We start from the raw sequence: 5,547 nt of genomic DNA, 5'->3' as shown, positions 1-5,547 counted from the left end.
TGCCCTGTGTCCTCCCTGTTTTCGTTTGGAAGTGGTGGTCTGTCCCAGGGCAGGTGACAGGGACAGTGGTTCTTATTCATGTGGGCAGCAGCTTCAGGGCTAATTCTAAACACAGGTGGTGAGAGAGACGGCCGACAGGAAGGGGGAAGGACTCGCCGCTGACACGTGCAGCTGGGAAGATTGATGGTTTCCCTCCGCCTTTCTCCCCAGTGTGTCGGCCTCGGGGCAGAGACGCGGGCGCCGCTGTGCTGGGGACAGTACAGCACACAGTGCAGCGTCTACCTTGCTGCGGCGCTGATTAATGAGACCGAAACGACACAGAAAACAGGCAGCGCTTCGGGAAGAGAATTCACAGGCCTTTCTTTCTTTAACGAGTTCAACAAAAGCAGTTCCCATAAACCGTCGGGTTTGAACTGGAATACCCCGGGGTTCGAGCGAGGTAGGGGTATCTCTAGAGGAATGCGGGCAGCAGAGGGTGAGAATTTGAGGGGCGTTCGTAATGCGGTAAAGTCGCTTACGATCGGGTGGGAACAAATCGTAATGAATGGATTCCTCTCCTCTATCGGCCTGGCTGAAAAATGTCACAGAGTTTCAGGTAAGGCAGTTATTTACCTACCCGACTTAGTGTAACGAGGACGTGAGGACACTCGATCACGGACACATCCCCCTGTGAAAAGCATTCTTCCTTTTTTGAGCTGGGAGATAGAATCGCTATTTTTACATGTTTTTACCGCAGCTGCGTAAATATAGACATGAAATGGTATTTTCTTTTTGGGAAAACATGAATTTTGACACCAGATATTATTTCTAGTACTTACTATCAACTATCTATTGGACGTATCCACTTGGATTTCCCACCGACAGCTCTTCAAACTTAATACTAGATCCAAAACTAAATCTCCCGACTCATAACCTTTCCCGTCACCTCCCCCCAAAGGTGCTGTTCTGCATTTTCAATGCTGGCTAAAGACACAACCACCCACTCAGTCTCCCAATCCTAACAGTCATCCTCAATTCCGCCCTTCCCCTCACCAGATTCTGTGGGTTAAAATCCTGGCTCCTCCAATCATGACGTATGTGATCTTTGCCAAGTATTTGTGCCTTGGTGTCTTCCTCTGAAATCAACATTTTAAGAGTACTGCTTCATAGGATTATTGAAAGGATCAAATAAATTAGTACATAAAAAGTGCTTAGCATAGTGCCTGGCACGTAGAAAGTGCTCAATAAATCTTAGCTAAGATTGATCTTAAATGTTCTCAGCACACAAATTATAATTATGTGAGGGGATGAATGTGTTAACGAACCTTATTGTGGTAACCATTTCACAATATACACGTGTATTAAATTGTCATGTTATACACATTAAACTTACACAGTATGATCCATCTGAACTGTCTTTCTAAAATAATGCGTCTCTACTGGTTCTTCCTTTCCTATGGAGTCAAGTTCAAATGCCTTAGTGTATAAAATCCTTCATAATCTGACTTGACACACAAACAGATTACTTAGACCTACTAGGGGCAAGTAGCTCCATGAATGAACCTCAGTTAGGCAAGGGAGAAGTCCTGGGAGAAATTCTGGGTTTATGTTTTACATTTAACATTTTACAACATGCTATTTTTCATTAATGATCCTAGCACAAGAGCCAATATCATATTCAACTAAAACCACAAGAGTCATCATCCGGATCTAGAATTTAAAGACCGAAATGTAAAAAAAATACTTATATACCAACTGATTTTACTCTAGGTAAGATGAAATTTATAGCATTTCCATTGCTCGGTATAGTGGGTTGAATACATCCCCCTAAAATTCATGTCAACTTGGAACCTCAGAATGTGACCTTACTTGGAAATGAGGTCTTTGCAGATGTAGTCAGTTATGATAAGATCGTACGGGGATCGTATGGGCCCCAAAGGCAATGAGTGGTGTCTTTAAAAAGAGCAGAAGACACAGAGACATAGAGGAAAGAAGGCCATGTGACAGCGGGGGCGAGACTGGAGTGATGCAGCTACTGTTTGCGGGGAGCCACCAGAAGCTAGGGAGAGTCAAGAAAGAATTCTGTCCTAGAGCCCTTTCAGAGGGAGCACGGCCCTGCTGACCCCTCGATGTCCGCTCCTAGCCACCGGAACCGTGAGAGAATAAATTTCTGTTGTTTGAAGCCATCCAGTTGGTGACACTTTGTTATGGCAGCTGAAGGGAACTAATAATACTTCTTGCCGATGCAGTAAACTGCTGTGGTGTTTCAGGGTTTGTAACCTGCCAGGCACTGAGCTGCTTCTCCAGGGCTGCATCAGTCAAGGCTGGCCCAGGCAGAACAGAATACAAGCATTCTGCACTGGCCACCCTGTGACTGGCCAAAGCACAACTATCAACAGGCAGCGGTGCCGAGATGCAAGGGGTGTTATTGCATAGATCACGTCAAATAAACAAACAGCCAAGATCAACTGAGGAGGTGTAAGCAACGATGAAGTTGCTGTCACTTCGTTCTGGGAAAATGAAAGTTCTAGAATCATACTCCCGCTGATTCTGTAAAATTATTGTACATGTTAGCTTTGCTCCATTTATTTCTTCTATTTAGACAGTAGCTCTGAAATTTTCTCTCTGCTGTTATTAGTCAGAAAAAGGAAAACTGAAATTTAGGAAACTATCTTTTGGTAAAAAATATTGATCATGTACCATTTTTCTGACAAAGTAGCCTGATATGCACTATCTGAACTGGCATGATCTGTTGTTCTCCTCCGAAGGGACTTTTTTTTTTCTTTGAAACCTTAAGAGATTGTTTTTTTTTTTTTTTTTTTTTTGGCACAATTCCCCAGCCCAAATGGTCTTGAGATATAGATTTTCTTAGGAAACAAACAGTGAACTATTTCTTTTACTTTTAAGAAAGTAGGTAAACATGTCTGAGAGTTGTCTTTGAAGTTCTTCAGAAAGAATTCTTAAAATGCTTTGTATGAAATAAATAAACTTGGGGGGAAGAAAAGAGAAAAATTCACATTTGGAAACCAGTGTCTGCTGATCATTAAGTCATATTCCTCTTTACGTTTGCAAGGTTATCTGAATGCTCCCTGGAAGCTCGCGATGACAGCCCATCATGTTATAGAGCACAGTCCGATATATTTTTGACATGTCACACAGCTTCCTGCATGTCACATCTTTGGGCTTCTTGTCAAAAAAGCCTCGGTATTAGAGGCAATTCAGAATTTTCGATTCCTTACACTTACTAATGAACCTTAGAATTTTGCAGTCAAGTACTTAGCTCTTCCTCTAAAACGTCGCCACCAAATTGAATTGTCTTCTCATGTGTAGTGGTGACATCACAATTCTGATTTGCCCTTGCTCTGTGTGTGTGTGTGTGTGTGTGTGTGTGTGTGTGTGTGCGCGTATAAAATAGCTCCACACTTCTTAGCCAGTTGTCTCACTGTACCTAATTAAATTCAAGAATATTTCTTTAATTAAAATAGCCTTTCCTGCCCTGATTGTTTACACAAATCGATGACATTTTTTCATTCTGTGGTTAAGTTGCCTCATCCTGTATTGGTGAATAAGCTGAAGAAATATTTATCTCATTTATAAGGTAACACAGCATAATAGTTGCATTCCTCTAATTCCGATTATTTCATTTGGGATTTGTGCCTTCTTGTACTAATCAAGTTGGGAATGTATAAACCAAAAGTAATGATTCTCTTTTCTATTTTAATGTGATTTTCAAGAACTCCAAAAAACTGTCTTTATTCACCAATGCGTATTTATCATGCCCGCTTTGTGGTTAAATGCTGTTTTCCAATAAACTTTCAAGTTTGATTTTATTTTTATATATTCTGTATCCTTATATTGGTATATTCTGTTTTTGTAAATATGCGTTGAGTGAAAAATGATAACTTGTCAACAGCCTCCCCACAGAACCGGCACTCACACTCAAACTATAATGATTTTAAATGCAGTTAACGTCTGCATCTTTGAAACCTCTCTTCCCTCTCCAACTGGAAATTTTTTATCTCGTATAAAATTCTCCTCTATGACTAAACTTTAGCAGGTAAACTCGTTCGTAAAATAATTAAATAATAGAATATTGCTTGCATTTTCAACAATTTCAATTAGATGGTTGGAAACTACCACTTGAAAGCGTACTATTTTCATCTACTTGGATGACCAGTTACCGTATACTGGACGATTAACAATAAAATATTTGGTACCACGAGTGACATAACTGCTTGCCCAAACTGGTAAAGCCTGGACATTTCTGCAAAAAATAACACTTACTTTTATTTTGATATTACTGTCAAATCATCAGTTACTAAGAAAGTACCTGCAAACGCTCACGTTTGACCACCGAACAGTGAAGAAGAGGAGCGTATGTACCACGTGGAACAGAGAAGTTTTGCGCAGACAGAGCCCACGCAGCTGGGTAAAGATGAAGCTATTGAAATGTCATCAGTTGAGTTATATGAAAGTGAGTTTCTACATTTTCCATCTCGATGAGAATATTTTTTAAGAAACACTAGAGCAAGAAAAATAGCCCAATGTCCTTTCAGAGATGATTTATGTATCTAAGTAGTTTGCTTACTTACAAGTTCCCTCATGTCCCTAGCAATTTTAGCTGCTTCTGCTGGCCCCCACCTCACCAGCACTGCTGAGTTGACGAGGCCCAAGGCTACTTTCCAGCCCTTCCCTTCCACCGCTCCACTCCATGCGTTGTGTATTTCTCTTAGCTCCCCGAGAAGCCATGCTCTTGCTCAAGTCCAACCCTCTCTACATCCAGTTCTCTCTACTTAATGCCCCTTTCTCCACCTGACAAATTTCAACTAATCTCTGAAGACCCAGTTCGGCTGTTACCGCATCTGTGAAACCTTCTTCACCTTCCCAAGGCAGGGTGAGTTACTCCCTCCTACAAGCACCTACAATGCTTTGTTCTCCATGACAGCACTGGTTGTTCTGTGATTTACTTTCCCTACAAATCTATGTCCCCTTGCCGGCCAGGGAAATCCACACGGGTAAGAACCATGTTTTTTTCGTCATGTGAACAGGGTGGAAATTCAATATATGTATATGAATGAAGTAGAAATGAATACTAACTACTTGCAGCTTAGAGAATTCGAGAGCTGGAAGTCTGGTCTTAGTTCCTTGATACTCAGTAGCCCCAGGGGAGAGAAGAATAAAGGAATGACATTTACCAAAACTAGGAGGGCATTTTAGAATTGTCCCTTCCCAGGTTCCCTGTGCAAACACTAGCCATCTTTTAGTCGTCAATATCTACGACTGGCAGAACGTTTTCCCCAATTCTTACCGTATTGTTATTTTAGTTGAACCTATAGTTCAACACTCTTGGAATAAAATGTGCTGAGAAAACTTATTTTTACAAACCCCTTGTAAAGTTGCTCAACGCTCTTTAAAATGCGGTCTTAAATGCAAGCAATTTTACCTTACGGATCAGAGTGGATTTCACGTGATCATTTCCTGACATTTTATTCGAACAACTGTGCCATCAAAGAGGCATTCGTACGTATACGGGGAGCTCGTAAGATCAGTTCAGGCTGATTTCTGACC

The 5,547-nt window shown here is 41.2% G+C and overlaps 1 long non-coding RNA gene across 2 annotated transcripts in view; it reads right to left on the bottom strand.

Annotated features, from left to right (window-relative positions):
• Positions 1 to 5,547, bottom strand: part of LOC111744687 — a 43,471-nt gene that overhangs the window by 2,055 nt on the left and 35,869 nt on the right. For both annotated transcript variants that reach the window (XR_002782276.1, XR_002782277.1), the window contains 2 exons: positions 1,033 to 1,115; positions 617 to 736 (listed from right to left, as the gene is read on the bottom strand). This is a non-coding gene — a long non-coding RNA (uncharacterized LOC111744687). The remainder of the gene's footprint in view (positions 1 to 616; positions 737 to 1,032; positions 1,116 to 5,547) is intronic.

This window comes from Pteropus vampyrus, unplaced genomic scaffold, assembly GCF_000151845.1.
Source record: "Pteropus vampyrus isolate Shadow unplaced genomic scaffold, Pvam_2.0 Scaffold6, whole genome shotgun sequence".
Lineage (NCBI taxonomy): Eukaryota > Metazoa > Chordata > Mammalia > Chiroptera > Pteropodidae > Pteropus > Pteropus vampyrus.
This window is presented reverse-complemented; position numbering and strand designations above follow the sequence as displayed.